General features: G+C 46.2%; 1 protein-coding gene across 2 annotated transcripts in view; it reads left to right on the forward strand.

Moving 5' to 3' along the window:
* LLGL1 (LLGL scribble cell polarity complex component 1) overlaps nt 1–21679 on the forward strand; it is a 380830-nt gene that overhangs the window by 328642 nt on the left and 30509 nt on the right. The window lies entirely within an intron of this gene.

The raw sequence follows: 21679 nt of genomic DNA on the forward strand, positions 1-21679 counted from the left end.
CAAAATCCTGATTTGTAATGACAAACTGTTAGGGTGTTCGTGTGTTTTTGTAAACATTTTGACCAGAGGTATCTCTTGCGCTATCCTTGCCACTAGCACTTATTCATGTGACCTCGGTAGAATGAAGGGCTGAGTCTGCAATGTCCGTAGATTTAATCAAACATACTGCTGGGACCTGCTGGTTACTTTCTCATCTGTTGATAGCGCTAAACCTGCTCAGCTTCCGAGTAGAGAGAATGGGGTTCCGAGTGGTCTCTTGTGGCGTATCCCTTTTTAGGTCTTGGGACCATCCGGTCTGCCGAAGGCAGAACCGAAAGTCCGGAGATTTAATGTTTCTGAGAGTGGCTCTTTAGCCCGCCTCCCTTTTTGGCTCTCCTCCATTGGCTGGCTTCCTAAACGGAGGCCAGCCATTAGAGGAGAGAGCCGTCCCTCCAAATAGGCTCCGTCTTTTTCAGATTCGGGGGCGTGTTCCGTGCTGTTCTTTCCACTTTTTAGCCACGCCCTTTCTCAGGCGTGTTTTTCTCTCCTCCAGCCAATGGCAAGAGGAGAGAAAAAGAAACACGCCCCCGAATCTGAAAACGCCGCTGCGTTTCACAGAGGCATTTCTGCTTCGCCTCAGAGAAAGGCAGTGGTGTGCTTGTTCTAAAATGTTTGCATGTATGGAACCTCTACCCAAAAGAGGTGACATGGCATGTTTTCAGTTTTTTATTCGGGTCAGTCCTTATAAAAGATGGACTACTTCAGGATTGTTAGCCTGCATTTATTTATTTAAAATACTCGTGCCACGCCAGCCGTGAGAAATTACGCGTTGGCAAGCACAAGCCACCTTTGCTTTTCTAAGCATGATTACGGTGGAAACTACTGCACGACTCCGAAATATCAGTGCAATACAGCTTGGTAGAAAGTTTCAACACAAGTAGTAGTGCAATGTCATAAGACCTCCAACCTCCTTCCCATTTGAAACTTTTGGCAAATTAAATGTGTTCTTTTCGATTGCCCGGAGGCAGGTAATGGTTGCACGTTGCGTTTCGCACATTGAATAAGTCAACCCATTTTCCAAAGTGAAATAAAAGCAGCATTTTTACACTTTTACTTTTCATATTATAACGTCTTTCCAAAGCAACGGTAACGATGCGAACCTGGCCGGGCTGGCCCTCATATACGCACTCTTTAACTTGCTGCTTTTTTAACTACCAGGACGAGTCTAATGGAATGGGCGATGGGCCTACTGTGCAGCTGGGCTTCGACCACGGCCCGACAACAGACCTGCTACCAGCCCTATTGTGATGCGCTAGCAGAAGCCCCGTCGCGCTCGAAAGAAAGGCCTAGAGTTCTCCACCGGCGACATCCGCCATCACAAATCCCTTCACCGGTTTGACTCCGTAGGCACCCCCCCACCTCTCCTGTGTAAGCACCTCCCTCCCAGTCTGGGCCGCCCCCTGACTGAACGGGTGGAGACGCCGCACATGAGTGTCGTTGTGACAGGTAGCAGTACGCATGCGCGGCACGGTCGCCATTTTGGCGGCTGAATAGTAGTCAGGCGGATAATAGAGCGGCGGAACCAGGCCCCGCACACTGCACCGTGCGCGGGACGGACAGCAGCAACCGTGCCATAGCGAGCAGGAGAAGGGACGAGAGGGGGAGCAGCGCCCGGCTCCAGACATGGCCAACATCGCCGTGCAGAGGATCAAGCGCGAGTTTAAGGAAGTGCTCAAGAGCGAGGAGGTGAGTGCTGACAGCTCGCGACCCCACGGGGAAACAACTTGTGCTCCTCCCGCGGTGACACCTTGCTTGGTTACTCGGCTAGACCCTCTGGGAGACATTCTCCATGTAACGATACCTTACTTCTCTGGGCTCCTCCCGCGGTGACACCTTGCTTGGTTACTCGGCTAGACCCTCTGGGAGACATTCTCCATGTATCGATGCCTTACTTCTCTGCCACCCTGCTTCCACTTCCATTGGACAGACCTTGCTGTGGAGGAGACGCGTGCCGGCCCCCTTTTAGGTAAATCTCCTAACCTCAATCCGCAGAGATGTTACTTTGTACCATATTATGGGTGTCGGTACTTTGTAAGTCTTGGTTTCTCCTGGGTTCTTGCCATCTCCCTTTAGGCTTGATAAATCCCCTTCTCCCAGTAGTGCCTTGTTAAAAAATAAATTGAGTGGAGTAAGTGTCTCTACCGACATCTGGCAGCCTGAGATCTTTAGCCCCGTGATGAGTCTCCCACGCACGTGGCGTTACTCTGGTGGTCCCTTTGCTCCATGGTTCCCCGAACTCACGTTCCCCCAGGCTGACCCTAGTATGCTGGATGGGCGTTGTGCTAATCAGAGGCTAGGCTTTGACAGGAAGCTTTTGACACGTGTGTGCAGAGCCCCCACACTACCAGTCTCAGCCGACACATAGATCTTCAAAGATGCTTGCAGCAGGGGTAGGTTTGGAGCAGGCTTTGAGAAGGGCCTAACCGGCGTAGGTTTTGGGAATATAGAGCTGTGGACTGAAAATGGTTGATTGTTTTACGCGGCGAGCAATAGGTGCATGGACTCGTTATGTGGAAGGGCAGGTCGCACTGTCTTTTTGTAAAGGATAGTAGCATGGACGTGACCAGTATTAGGGATACAGCTGGAAAGGGTATGTTATATTAATTTGTATAGCGAACTAATCATCCGAGAGGGTATCCTGGCTCTTGGAAAGAGTTGTAGGTGTGAGGTCCCCAAGGTGCTTATATGAAGATCCAGGCCTCAATTTCTTGCTGAACTTGAAAAGTGAGGAGGAAGCTCTGATGTGTTGGGTGATGAAGAGCGTAACCGTTTGGTAGGTTGGTAAAAATGTGGCTGTTCAGGTATTCTGGTCCTGTGTTTTGTATGACTTTGTATTTGTGCGTGAGAAGTTTGAATTGACTGCATTTGTGAATGGGGAGCCAGTGAAACTTCTTGAGGTGCGGTTTGATGTGGGTGTGGCGTGGGAGGTCGAGTATCAGTCTTGCAGCAGTGTTCTGGATGGTTTGGAGTCTTCGCAGGAGTTTGGCGATTCTGGCATAGAAAGTGTTGCCGTAGTCAAGTCTTCTGATGAGTGCTTGCGTGAGAGTCCGTCTGGTGTTATGAGACAACCATTTGAAGATCTTTCATAGCATGTATAGGAGGTAGAAGCAGAAGGTACACATTGCGTTGACTTGAGCCGTCCTGTTCAGCTTGTCATCTAGGAATATCCCTAGGATTCTAGTATGGTCTGTGGGTTTGGCTGTTAGTCCTAGCTCCAATAGCTGCCTTGTGGACTCCCATGGGGAGGTCTTGTTGCTAAAGACCAGTTGTTGGAGTTTAGCCTGCAGGCAGTTGGTTAGCATCTAGTCTTCTACCATGGTCATGCAGTTCGTGAAGTTGGTCTTGGTTGTCTTGTTCATCAGGGATCGGGTGTGTTGGATGATGACGGTGATGTCTTGTAATCAGACTATGTTGGCGTGCGATGTCATGTATATGTTGAGAAGGGTGGGGCTGAGGTACGATCCCTGTGGGATTCCGCATATCTTTGTCTTGGTCTTTGATGTGAAAGGTGACAGACTGACCCTTTGGGTTTTTCCTGTGAGGAAGAAACATACCCATTTGAGAGTAGATCCTTGTATGTCAGTCTCATGGAGTCTTCTGATGAGGGTGTAAGGGGAGATGGTGTTGAAGGCAGCGGAGAGGTCAAGCAGGATGAGGTTGGATGTTTCTCCTCTGTTCGGGATGATTCGAATGTTGTCAGTGGCCACGATGAGTGCTGTTTCGGTGCCGTGGTTCTTTCTGAATCCTGGTTGAGTGTTGTCTGGAAGATGTTCTAGTTGGAGGTGAGTTGCTTTTGATGGCTTTCTCAAGCACTTTGTCTGGCTACAGGAGCAGGGAGTTGGATCAGTAGTTACTCAATTGGTATGGGTCGGATGTGGACTACTTGAGTATCGCTTTGATTTCTGCAAGTTTCCATTTAACCCGGAAAAGTGGCCGCCATGATGGAGGTGTTGATGAGGTGGGTCAGGGTGATGCTGATTGGTGATTTTCCCGGTTGTAGATGTAATGGGGGCATGGGTCCGTTGGGGCCCCCGAGTGGATGGTCTGCAGGATTGTCGCTGTTGTTTCTGGTGAGGGTTGTCCATTCAGTCAGGTGGCCATCTTGGTTGGTGGTGGGTAGGTTAGCAACAAGTTCTCTGGGGTTGGGTTGGTGTGGGAAGTTGCTGTAGATGGTTATGATTTTTCTATGGAAGCAGTTGGATAGGTTGACAGTTGTTGGGATGCAGCGATGATGTTGACAGTGGCTAAGAGCAAGGTGAAATTCTTAACGCTTGAGAAAATCTTATCACAGCTTTTGGACCCTCCTTTGACGTGGTTAAAAAATGAGCATAGTTGAAGAGTTTATTATTCTGCTTTGCAAATTGAGTAGCAGTATTAGACCTTTTAGTGTAGTATAACTAACTCGCTCTATGGTCAATTGATGAAAGAGGTAAGGTTTTAAAATGGATTGTTGTGAGCACCTATTTCATCCCACCCAGACGGTAAGTTGTCTGCTTTGCCCCTATAGGAGTTGGGTTCATTTTATTATTTCTACAGGAGTGGAATTTGAACGCTCGGTGTAGAAGCTTTACATCTCCTTCCTGATGTAGGCTATTTCTTAAATAAAGTGTTCCTTGGGTACAGGTATGTACAGTCATTCTCTCCACCTCTTACCTAATGCCCAGTTTCACTCGCAAGGACAGGCATAAGCAACAAAGAGACCAGTTAACATTTAAACAGGAGGTGAAGTGGGTGCCACTTCTGCTTTGGCTCCCAAGATCAATGTGTATGTGTCTAGATCTGTGTGTGTGTGTGTGGCTCTCTGTGGGTGTGTGGTTCTGTATGTGGGTGTGTGGTTCTGTATGTGGGTGTGTGGCTCTATGTGTGTGTGGGGGGGTGGGTGTGTGGCTCTGTGTATGTGGCTCTGTGTATGTATGTGTGGCTCTGTGTATGTGGCTCTGTGTGTGTGTGGTTCTATGTGTGTAGCTGTGCGTGTGTGTGGCTCAGTGTATGTGTAGCTCAAAAAGTGCATAGGTGCCTCTGTGTGTATAGATGGCTCAGTATCTTTATGTGGCTAGCTCGGTATGTGTTAGGTGACTCTATGTCTCTAGCTAGCTCTGTATGTGTAAGTCAGTGGCTCTGTATGTGGATGTCTGTAGCTCTGAATATTTGTGTGGATAGCTCTATCTGTGTCTGGCTGACTGTAGGTGTGGCTCTCTATGTATGTCTGGGGGATACACTTTGTATGTGTGTGGCTCTGTGTGGGTGGTTCTGTATGTGTGTGGGGTTGGCTCTCACTACATCACTCTCTCTCCCTAACTCTCTCTCTCACTACCTCACTATCTCTCACTATACTACACTCTCTCTCACTAACTCTCTACCTCACTCTCTAACTCACTACTCAACTCTCTTTCTCACAGCAACACAATATCACTACCACAGTAACTATCTCTCGCTCTAACACACTACTTAGAAACTTCACTCTCTTTCTATCTCACTACCTCACTCTATCACTACATCACTATCTATTTCTATCTCACTCTCACTACCTCACTATATCAACACACTCTCTCAAAACTTCACTACCTCACTCTCTCACTACCTCGCAAATTCACTCTTTCTAACTCACTAATTCACTCTCTCTATCTCACTCTCTCTCTCAAATACACTAAGTCACTTACACTCACTCTTTCACTACCTCACTCTATCTCACTACTTCACTACATCACTCTGTTTCTATCTTAATACCTCACAACATCCCTCACTACCTCACTCTCGCTTTCACTACCTCAATCTTTCTCTATCTCACATCACTCACTGATTGTATCTCACTACGTCAGAAAATACCTCTTTCACTAACTCACTCTTTCACTACCTCACTCTCTATCTACCTCACTCTCACTCACTACCTCACTCTCTATTTCAATACCTCACTCTCTATCTCACTACCTCACTCTCTCTCTGCTAATGCAATAGGTATCACATATGCAAAAAAAAACTAATGACAATGCCATTTATTTAGGGATACAAAAAAAAATAATGAGCAATACCAATAGCTCTACCTGGAATATTGCCGAGACCATTGCATTGTAAATGCTTGTTTAGGCCCATGGCAGCTGTAGGGGTGAGGTGGTTCACGCAATAGAAAGAAAAAAGTACACGAAAGATCCTGAGAAAGTCTTGAATCGGGAGTTTCACCAGTTTCAGTGCTTTGTTAGGCGATGGCTGATCTTTTTGTACAACAAAATAAAAAGGAGGCTTTCGGGCCCACATCCATAACACTTTTACCAATAAAATGTTTTTTTTGTTATTATGTCGTTTTCGGGTTACTCTTCTGTTGCGAAACCTACATCCCGGTAGAAACCCAGAATTTTACTGCCTAAATATCTGCGTATTTTCTGTTTAATAATACCATGCCCCTGGGGATCGGCTGTGATTGGAGAGATGGTCGTAATCGGCCTAGTCGGATGTTTTCTACCCTAGCATCATCACGGAGGCGGCGGCTTGTATACATTTGGGCATTCAAGATTCCGGAGAGGGGGGTCAGCCAGCCGGGCCTGGGAGGACCGAGGAGCAGTGGGGCCAGGGATGCGCCTAGAGGCGGGGGAAGGCGCTGTAATATGACTGGGGTGTGCCCTTCACACCGGTTGTGTCATTCCTGGTGTGGGGTTAATAGCACCCCCTGCGTCCTGACTTCCGGTGCCGCCTCGGGCCCACGCCTCGCTCCACTCGCTGTTAATCTCTGCCTCATGTCGGGAGCAGGGCGCGGATCCCTCCAGAGAGCGGGCCGGGGACAGCTTCTTGGCTTGTATCCGCTGTGGGCCGATTTGAAAATGATCTTGCTGGGGTGACGTGGAGGGCAGCGAAACAGCTGCAGGAATAAACTGGACTCGGTGCACTAAAAGTGTCATCGTGATTATTGCTTTTTTGCATTTTTATGTTTTGCATTTCTCCTCTGTCACGCGCATGTTCTGGAAATGTCTACCTCAATGTTTCCCGGGTGATGTAAGAAACCTTTTTTTGCGCGGTTCCTCGGTCTAACACTAAACAAAATATTTGGGAAATGTATGTATTAATGGCGTTCGGCGTTTCAACAAAGAGGGGTAAAAACATGCCAACGCAGGGCTTTAAGTGGGCCTGGTCTCGGACCTGGAAGTTTTTAAAAACGGACATTGAAATGGGTCAATTTCGGGGACTGTATTCATATCCTTAACTTTACAGGCAAAAACTCTGATCGTTTTCTGAACAACTAGTGTAAATAAGTTAGGGTAATGCAAGACATCGCTGTTTATATTTCGCATGCCTTACCAATCTTCATTCCCCCAAGAGCTTTACTTCCAGGATGTGTTAAGGTATTTTTTCAGGCAGCGTATTACTTTTGTATAGTGCCTGCTTTGAATTGAGTCGCATCTAGGTGAAGATAGCTTCCATATTTGAGCTAAGGCTGAAGGCAGCGCGAGTTTCTCAGTGTCTGTCAGTCGGCCAAAAAGGTGTTCATAACACATGGGCATCCAATCCTTGGCCTCTCTGTAGAGCGCACAGAGCAGTGATCACATATGCCAGTTGCACTTGCGATTCTGTGTAAATGTGTGAGTAGGGTGGCACTCTAAAGGAATTTTAGTTTACATTTAAGCCACGCTCCGAATTATACAGGCCACGCCCCTTTAAGTCCCCCCTCTTCCACTTTTTACATCCCACGTACGGATCTTTGCCAAGATCAAAACAATTGAATTGAAAGGATTGCTGCACGAGATGGAGGACATGATGCTCATCAGATTCTAAGTACTGTCCAACTGGACTCCTGTACCCCCCCCCCCCCCCCCCCCCCCATATAGCTAGTGCACCGAAGTGGATCTAAGGTGACAAAATAGCTCCATAAATAAATCATTCCAAAAGTCTGTTTCTTCCCCCTGAAGCAGTGCTTTAAATGGGAAAAATAAGTGCAGGTACTCATTAAAATGAGCTAGAGGTGTAGTGAGTGGGCGGGGCCAGGGGCGGGGCTAAGGGCAAGACAAAATGATACATAACAACTTATATAATAGTTGCAGCACACAACACATAATTGTGTGTATATAAACAAAGCAGGTTAACTCATTACACAAAATGAAAGAGAAATGCAATATGTTAAAATTTCCTTTTTTTTAGCAATAGTTGCACCTTCTTAATGCCATACTGTTAAATGCTGTTGTTTGGCACAATACTATATATTTATTGGGCATGTGAGTAGGAAGAAAGTGAAAATAACCCCACTTCGAACCAAAGCTCTTATGGCACCAAGCAAATGAAGCAAATCATTATGACCCTCCCCAGAAGATATCTCTTGTCTCTTCCATCGATCTATCCATTCATCCTTTCATCCTACCATTTACCTGCTGATGTCCATCATTTACTCTTTACATTCTGTTGTCTATTCAGTTTTTCATCCATCATTCAGCTTTTCACCATTCCGTCTGTCCAACCTTCATATCCAAATCTATCCATCCATCTTTAGACCTATCCATTCATCACTTCACTCATACATCTCTTTAGCCACACTTTCGCTTATCCATCAATCCTTTTACTCATCTATCCATCAACCCTTTCACTCCTTTATTCCATCCACCATTTCATTCCATCCACCCTTTCACTCAGTCCCTCCTTTCACTCATCCATCATCCACCTTTTTATCCATCCCCCCTCCCTTTCATTCATCCATCCAATCTTTCACTTATCCACCCATATCCGCCCTTTTATCCAATCATCCACCCTCTTTCACCCATCCATCCATCCACTCACTCATCCATCCATTCATACATACACCCTTGCTTACTCACTCACTCACCCACTAACCCTCTCTACTACGTTATGTATTAACCTTTGTCACCGAGCAGACATGTATACACAAAGTGCCACCCATTTTTCTTACAAAAAACAGGCATACAAATGTAGGCAAATACACAAACATAAGCAGACACACAAAAGACTCCGGTATGTTAAAAGCCATGTTGTACTCTTCACCCTGGCTTTTTTAATTGCCACTGCCAGGGGACTGCCATGATTGCTGTGTTTGTGCAAATGCAGAGGATAGTGTGAATGTGGTTGACAGCACAGGGCCTGAATGGACCCAATAGCTGCCAAGGTTTCAGTCTGCTTTGTGTGACATTTTCATATTTGCATTGTAATTATGAGTGACATTTCAACGACTATGAGTGACACTTTCACACTAGCAAAATTAAGCAATGAAGACGAGGGAATCATATAAATATCATAAAAGACATCCATTTGAGTATAGCTGCTAATGTTTCAGATTGCTTATGTGTGACATTTTCATAGATTCAGTGGATTTAAGAGAGTCAGGCAACAACTAGATGTGTAACACTTAGAGTGGCACTTTTTTGCGAGCATAATCATGGTATGAAGTCAATGGAAATAGACAAATATCAGAAATCACACTCATTTAAGCTACAAGGAAGTCAAACTCTGCAGTAGGTTCTTTTGAAGCTATTATTCAATTATTTAAAAAAATCAGCGCACTCCACCCCAACCTCAGCTTCAGGTGCGGCTGAACCACATGTAACGAAGGGCTCTCTGTGACAAAAGTAGCAACCCACTGAGCTATTCACATACAATACAGTACAATACAATATGCTTTTTTGAAGGAGGCATATTAACTCTCTACACTACTTAATGGGGTCAGAGTGAAAACTGCCAGTGGAGAAAACTCTGACCTCTCTCCAGCTGGAACAATAATCACATGACATCTCAGACTTAGCAAGTCTAACTATGCTGAGAAAATAAAGGGTGCTGCTTCCTAGTGTCACTGTCAAGCAGGGATGTTAATCACTTGTCACTACTAAAAAATCAGCAAAACTGCTAATTTAGACAAAAGGTAGCGCTGGCGTGGTGAGTCTGCGGCAGAAGTTGGGCTCTGCTGGGCACAGCAATAGCGCAGTACAGGTCAGGAGGAGGTGAGCAGGTGATCGATTCTGGAACAGCGGCTTCCTCCTTTAACTTCATGTAGAAGGGGAATTCCTGGGTGCCCTTGGCCCCGGCTGGCAGGCAGGAAATGCAACATCCTGCCACAGCCTGGGCGCTGACCGGACATGGCTCCTCCACAACAGTGTGACAGAGCAAGAAGGGAGCCAGCGCATCTAAAGGAAAGTGTTAGGAATGTGTGGAAAACACAGGGTTGGCGGCGCTAGTTTTCAGCTTCTTTGGCATAAGAAAGCCTTCTATGCACAGACCCGGTAATTCAGGCATGTGGCGTTAGGAAGGTAGGTGCCTCTGAAGTACTGGGAATTTAAAGCCCAGCGGTGCAGGGGAACACACCCCAAGACTTCGGGTTCTTCCTGTTTCAGACCTACAGAAACAGAGTCTTCTAGGTGAAGTCAAAGATCGATTTATTGGCTGCAGACCAATTACAGGTATCCGAGAAGTACAACACAATGTATGTTCTCAGGAGACTGCTTAAAGTTACAGAAACGGGCTTCTCCTTAAATACAAAATATCATGCTTCAGGCATACATTCCTTGTTTTACGATATGGTCATCTACATGTATCCATTACAAACGAAAAGGCAGAGTCATGATGACCATCCCACATTCCAGTTTAGCCAGCCCACAATTATTTACCCAGCGAGGCTCAGATCCCACATCAGTTATCAATAGGCCCCAATAAACACGGGCATCTCCTGTTTGTAAAACAAGCCATAAAGCAGGAAAAGTCAGGTGTGAAAGAGATTAGCCGGAGGCTTGTGTGGGATGAAAAGGCTTTATGGTGTGTCAAACCCTGATGCTAATCACAGGTGGCCGTAGGACGGGGAGCTCGTGAGACCGGACTGACCTGGGGCAGCGGAGCCAAGCTGCACAGGTCACAGAGAAGTCAAATAAAGCACATGTGTTCTAAAGGCCCATATTTGTTCGTAATGTGTAGCCTATGTGAGGGCAACCATAAGATGGCCACCGCTCCAAGATGGAACCCACGAAGTAAATGTATAATATCGTATACATAGTGCATTTAACAATGAAATGTTATGCAAAGCACTTGTACATACCGCATTGGCCATTCGCGGTTCGCTAATACTGGAATAGACCGGGGTAGGGCCCTGTCTCCTACGCGGTCCCAAATTTTAAAGTACCACAGACCCTCCTTTTGCCCTTACATAGGCAATAACTATACTCACATCAATCCGAGTCTAGGTCAATATTCACGAAGTCATGGAGATGTTGCATTAGCATCATCCTATTACTTAGCTCGTCTCTCGATACAGGTTTCCTTACACATAATGTAGCACAGAGGCCACATATCGCAGGAGCACACTGTATGCACAGACAGAACAGGAAAAGAATGGCTAAGATCATTCCAATGACCATCAGAATTTTCCAACCCCAGGCAGATATCAGTTCCCAGAACCACCCCACCAGTGACCAATCTCCTTTATCCACGTGAATAGATTCAGATATTTTATGCAGCTTGGAGATGGCCTGATAAACTGTTGGAGCGTTATCTGGTATGAAAATGCAACAACTAGATTGGATGACCTTACATACCCCACCGCGGTCTGCAAGTATGACGTCTAGAACCATACGGTTCTGCAAAGTCATGAGGCGATCCGCTTGGAGCTCAGCTGTCAAATTACCAAGGGCACCGGCCGTAACATTAACAGTGGATTCAACCACACGAGTCAGTTGTCTCAGGTTCCTACTATTGACCATCGGTCCCCAAAATGGCAGGAAACCCAAAAAGAAGTCTCCAGCTTCCTGACCAGCAGTATCCTCCTTACTAATCACGCCTCTCACAACTCTGGTCTTGTGATAATCAGAGGCAGCAGTAAATGTCGGCGGTAGCAGATTTGCAATATAACATGTGCCCGAGAAATCAGGGGGCAACCATGTATATGCTCGGTCGTTGCAGACAAAATATGTACCCTTGGCAGCCAAAAACACAGGGGAATACTGTGATGGAAAAGTGTACGTTTCAGTACAGTCACTTCTCCCCAGTTGAGCTCTTGGATTCTGACCATTACCTTGTAAACAGAACCGACCCATGTGGGGTACGACCCAAATTGGGGATGAGATCTTTCGCTGCCTCTCACCCAGACTAATACTATACCCCGTTGCGTTCCAACCTACATAAGCTCTCAATTCATCCTTGGGAATAGATGAGTATGCGTCTATCTCTGCTCATATCGGCAACTCCTTTCATTAAAGCTTTATTATTTGTGCTAGGTCTGATGGAACGCGGTTGTCGCGAGGAGTAGGCATCTAATGCAAAGAGAAACATGGTCTGGAATGCCCATGACGATCCATTGTAACTAAACGGCAGCACTAGATAAGGAATACCTTTGCTAATGGTATGTGGCATTAACCCACACACCCAGCAATTGGTTGTATTCATGACTAGTTGGTGCTGGTGCAGGAGCTGAATAAACGAGTTGTTTACAAACTCTGATCGTCTAGCTTGTTCGTGTTCAGGCAGAGGGTGGAAAGAGTGCAAGGAAGCAGTAGGAGGAGGTATAGGCTGTACAGTGGGTGGGATCTTGAGAGGAGAAGAATACAAATCCTACAGTAAACACCATCATACTACATAGTATAAACAGACATAAAAATAAAAAACGTTTGCTCTTCATTATTTTACATATTTTCGCTTTAAAGTTCATTTCCTCAGCGAGTCTCTCCATCTTGAAAAGCTCCATCCTCTAATCGTGCCGCTCGCGGCGGGTGAGTCTCTTCTGCTAAGGAGTACGCCTGTCAGTCCAGGGAACACCCTAGACCAACCAGAACCGTTGACCTAACGTCTTTGGCCTGTACCCCAAAGTCTTGTCACCGCGACCCTGTGGCTGAACCCGGATGGTGGTTCGAAAAACAAAATTCAAGAAAGTCCTTCAGATGGGAGAGCTATAATATCAAAAACAAAAAGGTAAGGGAAAGGAATATTTATTTGTCCATAGGCCTTGGTCTCAGGTTGTAGCGGTTTCTACCAGCTACTGTCTGGTCTTGAAACAAGAGTTCAGGCTCTGTGGTGTCCAATCGAATTGACGGTGGCACAACTTCTTGCAAAATATCGTCACTCTGTTGTGCTGAAGTTGTGCCTCTTACGCGTGCATCACTAAATGGTACAAAACGGGGTACAGTGTCTGTTTCAGAATCAGCGATACCCTCCTGGACCCACTGGTCATATGGTAGAGGCAAAGGGATCCTCTTGCAGTGGGCGCCGTGAATACAATTCTTCTTCCCTTTTACTCGAACCGCTGATCTTGTTGACAGAAGGACGAGGTGAGGGCCAATCCAACGGGGCTCATCGTTGCTCTTTCGCTGGAAATTCCTCACCAGAACCCACGTGCCAGGGTCGATAGGGTGTCCTGGAGCTTCAGAGGCCTGGGGGAGAGTATCATGCACCTGTTGGTGTAAAACACGCAATTTAGCCGTCAATTCATACAAATAATCAAGCAGTACTGGATGTTCGATTTCGCTGAATTTCGTCGGTCTTGGCACACCCCATACATTGGCCGGGCGGCCAAAAACCACTTCGTATGGACTGAGTCCCACTCGTGAGTGCACAGTCATTCTGGTGGATAGGAGTGCTAGAGGCAGAGCGTCAGGCCATTTAAGACCGGAGCTCGCCTGGATTTTGGCCAGCTTGAGCTTTAGAGTGCCGTTGTAGCACTCTACTAATCCAGCTGATTGGGGGTGATTTGCAGCGTGAAACTTTTGCTTTATCCCTAACCCCTCACACACATTCTTCATCACTCGACCCACAAATTCACTCCCATTATCACTCCACACCATTCTTGGCATTCCAAACCTAGTGAAAAATTCCTTCACAAGGGCTTTGGCTGTGGATAAAGCAGTGTTGTCTTTTAGGGGATATGCTTCTATCCATTTTGAAAAAGCGCAAACAACAACCAATACATATTTCAAGTTGTTGCACCTTTCCATGTGGATAAAATCTAGCTGCAAAACTTCAAATGGATATGATGGAGGCGCAAAATGACCAGCTGGAGTTGGGGTTCCTCTACCAGGGTTGTATTTCAAACATACCATACAATTCTTGACTACATTCTCTGCACACTTGGGAATTCCAATATTCTGCCATACTGGAGCCAACAACTTACAGATTTCTTTCATACTGATATGTGCCATTCCATGTGCCATAGTAACCACTGGAAGCACATATGCATCAGGTAACAACCATCGCCGATGTTCTGACAAATCAACCCAACAACCATTCTCATCTAATTTACCCGTACTTTCTCTCCACTTGCTCAACTCTTTCTCTGTGGCTTCAGCTTGAAGGGACTTCACACTCTCTATCGTGTTTTCACACATTCCAACATCACCAACCCATCTTGCAGGGCCTGCAACATACATTCGAGTCTTCACATCTTTTGTTGTTTCTTTCGCGATTTCATCAGCAAACGCATTACCACGACCAACATCATCAGTGATTTTCTTGTGCGCACTGCATTTCATAATCGCAACTTGTAACGGTAGGGTCAGTGACTCAAGGAGATTATTCACCAACTTGCCATTCTGAATTTTAGCTCCATGCGAAGTCAGGAACCCACGTTCTTTCCACAATCGCCCAAAACTATGAGCCACGCCAAAGGCGTACTGGCTGTCAGTATATATGTTCACTTTCATTCCTTCAGACAACACGCATGCTCTTGTAAGGGCAATTAATTCTGCTGCTTGAGCCGAATTATGTGGCACACGTGCAGTTTCAACAATCGTGTGCAAAGTCGTGATAGCATATGCAGCAGTCGTATCACCATTCGGAAGCTTGAAGCACGAACCATCCACCCATAAAGTACCATCACACTCAGTCAGGGGAGTATCTTTAAGATCCACTCTCCCTTTCGTCTCTTCTTCTGTTCTGAACAGACAATCATGTTGCTCAATCTCATCTAGGTCTGCTGGAATCGGCAATAGTGTAGCTGGATTCAACGTGTTGCATCTCTTTATATGTATATGGTTTGCCTACAGTGTCAATTCATATCCTGACAATCGCGCACTAGTTAAGTGCTGTGTCTTGGTCCTGTTTAACAATGTATCCACAGCATGTGGAACCATTACAATCAATGTATTATCCATCACTAGTCCAGCAGACTGTCGAATAGACATAGCTGCTGCAGCTGTAGCTCTCAAACAACTTGGCAATGCCCTCGCTACCGGGTCCAAGGTTGACGAAAAATATGCGCATGGACGCGGTCTGTCGCCAAAAGGCTGTGTTAACACTGATAATGCGCAACCATCTTTTTCATGAACATACAATGTAAAAGGCTTACTGTAGTCGGGGGTACCCAACACAGGAGCTGAGCATAATGCATCACGCAATTCCAAAAAACTTTTCTGACACTCCTCAGACCATGGGATAGGATTCGGTGTGTCTTTACATGTTAGTGCTAACAAAGGTTTTGCCAGCAAAGAGAAATTCGGTATCCAATGCCTACAGTATGAAGTAATGCCCAAGAAAGCACGCACTTCTCTCTGTGTTCTTGGCACGCTCAATTGTGCAATGGCTTGAATTCTTTCTGGGGTCAGTTTCCTTCACTCCTGCGATAAGAGATGACCTAAGTAGGTCACTTCTTGTCGACAATATTGCAGTTTTGAGAGAGACACTTTGTGATGGAAGGCAGACAAATGACGCAACAATGACAATGTAGCTTCTTTGCAAATCTTTTCAGTATCCGCGGCGATTAGTAAACCGTCAACGTACTGAATAAGAACAGCGCCGCTAGGTAAAACAAGTGCATCAAGCTGCGCTTTTAAAGCTTGACTGTATATTGATGGACTTTCACAGTAGCCCTGGGGAGCGCGTTTAAAGCGGAAGCTTCGACCTCCTAAACTGAAGCCAAAAATGTCCCTGCTCTCCTCTGCAATTGGGATGCTAAAGAAAGCATTCTTTAGATCGATCACTGAGAACCATGCAGCGGAAGCTGGAATCATAGTTAACAAGGCAGTTATATCAGGGACAACGGGAAACTGTGGCACAACAATCTTATTTACCTCTCTAAGATCAATCACAAATCTGTAAACAGGTGGCTGTGAAGGGTCCGTTCGTTTTAAGACAGGTAAAACAGGACTATTGCAAACGTTGCCTCTTGTCTCTTCAATTACACCCTTTTTAATCAAATCACTGACAATTGCTAACAACGCTTTCTGACCTTCATTGGAGATTTTATACTGGGGAATACGTGGCAATCTGACATTGGCTTTTAAAGTGACCACATATGGCGGTATTTCCAAGAGTCCCACATCATTGGGACCAGTAGCCCAAAGGACATCCGGAAGGGATGATAATTCGGGTGGCATTGCACTTTTAGACAAATAGATCGGGGAAATCACTTCCTTACCTAATGTAAGTTGTACTCCTGAGGGAGAACAATATAGCGTTGCATGCAATCTTTTTAACAAATCTAATCCTAGCAAATTCTCACCACAACCTGTTGTTAGGATTAGGGGTGCTTTTAGCTCACAAGGTCCAACAGAAAGTGGCATAGGACTAGAAATCGGGTTCCTTACTGGGGCGCCAGAAAAACCTACTGAAACATTCATTTCGCCAGACAAAGGCGCGCCAGGGAGTTTTGAATGCATAATTGAACTCTTGGCAGCACCAGTGTCCAGCAGAAAGGGCTCTGTTACACCCGCTGTAGTCACCTTAACATATGGTCCACTCTGATCCACTGGTACTGAAACAACTCCCTCTCTCTGTCTATGGCTATCCTAGTAATCATTACCTTCCACATTGTCGTCTTCTGCATAATAATCATTATTATAGTACTGAGCTGTATTACCAGTAGCATTGGCTTGCTGATCAAAGCTATTTATCGTATTTTGAGGCGGAAGAGGACGCGCGTTCTGGGGAACATTTCCACGCCCTCTACCTCTAGGAGCTTGCTGACCACCTCTACCTCTTGCGCCATACGCATTACTAGTACGCTGCATTAATTTAGGGCAACTATACTTGAAATGACCTTCCTCTCTGCAATATGAACATTGATTGGGACCTATAGGGATACGTGGTTGATAATACCCATTCATTTGCTGGTTATTCTGAAACTGTTGGGGCTGCTGATAGATACCTTGGGTTTGCCTATAATTATTCTGACCTCCACGTGGCAGATAAGCCTGCTGTAAAAGGACCTTCGTTTTCAGTTCTTTCGTTTTCTTGTCTGTTCTATCCTTCTCGTCTTTATCTCTATTTTCATAATACTGTGCAGTAGCCAGTATTTGCGCCGAAGAGGAAACAGCCCAAGAACTCTCGGAATCTTTTCATTTCTTACACAACTCGGGAAGTAGATTCTGCACAAATTTATCAACAAATAACCGTTGGCCACCTTCAGTACTCATGTCTTGACCACTGTGGTCGATAAACGTTTCTTCAAACCTTGTAAAGAAATCGGACACTGTCTCATCTTTCTTCTGCTTACATGCGGATAGTTCATCCCAATTCACGCGCATCGCGGGCATTAAAGTTTTCATGTAGGTAATAATTCTACCAGGGAGGTCTGCTACTAAAGGGTCAGGCTTCGCGCCACCAACTTGGCCAGCGTCTGCAGCAATGATGTTAGCCCATGTGCCCCCTAGTTCTGCAGCATGATCCGTATTACGGACGGATCCCCATAAAAGCTGCGGAACAACATTCCCGAACAACATATCTATGTCAGCTAGATTCATGTGCTGGAGCAGCAACAATATTTCGAGCGGCATCAGCCGCAACGGCTTCCTTCCATACCGGAGGGACTTCTCTCATAGGGTATTGTCGCACTTTTCCCTTTTTCCCCACAGGGAATTCCTGTTCGAACAATGATTGTTGACAATCATCATTCCTGAAGGACAGTAAAGTCGCAACCGCTTTATCTACATCGGGACCCACAATTGTACCTGTTTCAAAATCAAACCGCACTCGACATAACTCCTGCGGGTTTGGGTTTGAACCATGATCCTCCAATTCCTCACAGAGGAATTCACACATTTTGTCAAAGACATACCTCTGTTTTGGGGCATCCCATTGGTGGAAAACGTTAACAACTGATTCCACATTATAAAGTGAAGGGAAACCAATCCACCTACGCGCCAGATGATCTAACACCTCTTTCTCGTCAGGACCAGGCAGCTGACTACGCAATTGCTTACGTTGTAAACCAGGAGTCATACTAGATGACCCAAAGAGAGGCGACATTAAACTAGTAACTACATTAGCTAGTCGTTGTCGTGCTGAAGGAGAAGTTGAGGCGAAAACGGGGGGATAGACAGAGGGAAGAAAAGCGGATTCAGATACAGGTACCTGGGTAGTGTAAGAAGGAGCGCCAGGGGAGGCAGCTGATGTGCTAGGCAAAGTCGCAGGAAGCGCGGGGGCAACAGGTAACAAAACTGGCGGCCCTTGAGAGGGCTGCACTGCAGGGATAGGAGCCAGCTGAGGAGGAGCTGGCGGTTGTGGGAAGGCTTGCGGCATATTTACTGGAGGCTGCACATTTACGAGCTGTGGAGGCGCTGTGGCATTTTGCGCATACGGGGGTGGCGAACTTAGCAAATGGGACATTAGGGAGTCTTTCTCTTTCTCTTCTGTTTCATCTTGCACAAGGGGTGACAAAACAGGGTAACATTTATCGATCCCTAGTTTGCGCTGTCTATGTAACTGCTCATTCATTTGTTCCTCCTCATTATCTTTAAATTGCACAGCTGCTTGCATCATTGACATACCTCTTTCTCTCTTATTCCTTTTCGCTAGCTTAATTTCCTTCTGTTTGGCTTCCTTTTGCCATAGGCGGAAAGAATCAAACATCGCCGGCCGGGCTTTCTTTTTAAACAATTTAACTTCCAAATTATCTAAGATATCTGTATCGAAACTACCATTTTGGGGCCATTTTAAAAAACAGTCCTTTCTGGTGTATCGGATCCATACTTCATTATATGCAATGGGGCCCACGCCATGTTTTACATAAAGCTCATAAGTTGGAGTTCCAATTGGAGGAACCAGACACGAATCCTCTAACTGGGAATCCCTTCTACAACCCAAACAAAACAATCTTCCAAATACACTAGAACCAGGCATCTTCGCTCACTAGTCTAGTTTCAAACTTCAAAGGATTATCGAGTACGATAGTCTCGTGAATGCACGAGTCCTCTGGCTTTGGTGCTTGCAAGCTCCAAATCAAAATGATCCCGAAGGATACCAAATTCCCGAAGGATACCAAACAAACTGGGAGACGCTCCACTTATACTTAACTGAATATCGATGATCGATGGCGTCACCAGAAGACTCTCTCGATTGTTTCGCTCTACCAAAATCGTCAAGGGTCCAAAACAGGGCGATTAATCAGGGCAGCAGTCCTTCGTAGCCGTCGGGACGCGGAGAACCTCGCAGAAAAGACTTTCGGACCACGTCGACATGCAGGGGTCGATGAAGTGGCGGCCTTCCTCCAGAATTTCCACACGAAGCTCCTCACAAACCTCTGGCTTGGACTGGTACCTCTGAAATCGTCCCGAGTTGGGCACCAACTGAAGTACTGGGAATTTAAAGCCCAGCGGTGCAGGGGAACACACCCCAAGACTTCGGGTTCTTCCTGTTTCAGACCTACAGAAACACAGAGTCTTCTAGGTGAAGTCAAAGATCGATTTATTGGCTGCAGACCAATTACAGGTATCCGAGAAGTACAACACAATGTATGTTCTCAGGAGACTGCTTAAAGTTACAGAAACGGGCTTCTCCTTAAATACAAAATATCATGCTTCAGGCATACATTCCTTGTTTTACGATATGGTCATCTACATGTATCCATTACAAACGAAAAGGCAGAGTCATGATGACCATCCCACATTCCAGTTTAGCCAGCCCACAATTATTTACCCAACGAGGCTCAGATCCCACATCAGATATCAATAGGCCCCAATAAACACGGGCATCTCCTGTTTGTAAAACAAGCCATAAAGCAGGAAAAGTCAGGTGTGAAAGAGATTAGCCGGAGGCTTGTGAGGGATGAAAAGGCTTTATGGTGTGTCAAACCCTGATGCTAATCACAGGTGGCCGTAGGACGGGGAGCTCGTGAGACCAGACTGACCTGGGGCAGCGGAGCCAAGCTGCACAGGTCACAGAGAAGTCAAATAAAGCACATGTGTTCTAAAGGCCCATATTTGTTTGTAATGTGTAGCCTATGTGAGGGCAACCATAAGATGGCCACCGCTCCAAGATGGAACCCACGAAGTCAATGTATAATATCGTATACATAGTGCATTTAACAATTAAATGTTATGCAAAGCACTTGTACATACCGCATTGGCCATTCGCGGTTCGCTAATACCGGAATAGACAGGGGTAGGGCCCTGTCTCCTACGCGGTCCCAAATTTTAAAGTACCACACCTCACTGCTGAAAGCAGATAGATTAGCGCTCCAGGTGCCTCTCCGATCGCATTGTCTGGGCATGAACACTCTGATCCAGAGAAAGAACTGGAAGTGTGAGAATCCGCCCTTGCCCCTGATAAAATGTTTATGCTTAAAGTATTACCCTGCACGGACTTTACCCTACCTCAAGTGCTGTGCTTTGAAAATCACACGTGCACACTAGCCGGTAAAATGAATCGGGACCCTGCTTTGTCAAGCACAGCGTGATGGTGAGCACCGAACATTATTCAACTGCGCCCTGCTGAATAGCTCAGCTGGGGCTCTGATCGGAGACTGGAGACAGAAGCGGCGCCTCTGCTGCCAGAGACAAGTTCCACTCCTACTCACAGCCACTAAACCTACCTTGTCATGAGTACCGGTACTCTCCAAGGCAGCAGAGAAGTGCCGGTACTCACAGTGATACATTTAAGAAGTGCCGGTACTCCGTACCGGTGAGTACCGGCCCATTTAAAGCACTGCCCTGAAGTAACAGTCCGGGAGACTGCCTGTGGAAGAGGGCCTGAATAGTCTGGTCAAAAGGTTTAGCCCAGTCCCTCCTCTTGCGTGGGTAAAGTCTACGCCAGTTCAAACTCCTCCAGACCGGAGGCAGCCGTATAGCGACGAATGCTCCTGGTTGCCGGTTGTCGGAGCCATTGCTGCAGAGTCGCTCTGCTGCAGAAGTGTAGAAGCCGAGCCAAGTAGGGGATTTGGTCTGGCGAGTTCATTGATGGAAATAACAAGGGAGCCTCGTGGGACCCTGAAGGCAAAACGGTGAATAAAAAGTAAGAGGAGGCAGAGCAGCAGCCTGAAAGCAGGGATGCAGACAATAAATGTTTCCATTTAAAGGCAGAGTTAGATAGCTGCATCCGAGAGCCCGAATGTCACACGAGAGCAGTGCAAGGTATTAAGCACTCACTACCTCACGCATGATCAAGGCAACTAGAGAGGACGCCCAAAACATGATGGAGATTGTGAAGTCAAGTTCTAATAGTGCACTAGTTAAAAGGGTCATATAACATGGGGGGGGGGGAGGGGCATCTTTATCGTGCCCTGTAGCACTGTTAATCACCAGCAGCATGGATTCCAGATTTTGTCTGCTTGGCTGTAGAGACCTACTGTGACATCACTCACTGGGTGGCCCTTTAAATCTTCCTTTTAGAGATAGGTGGATTATTGACAAGGGGTAGGACCGTGCCATCAGTTACTTCTGCAACAGGATCTTCAACAGTGGCTTCAAGCCCAAGAATCCTCATGTTGCTGGCAGTGTTGCCTGAAGACCACTTTGCTTTCCTGGCACCC

This window comes from Triturus cristatus, chromosome 10, assembly GCF_964204655.1.
Source record: "Triturus cristatus chromosome 10, aTriCri1.1, whole genome shotgun sequence".
NCBI classification, from domain to species: Eukaryota; Metazoa; Chordata; class Amphibia; order Caudata; family Salamandridae; genus Triturus; species Triturus cristatus.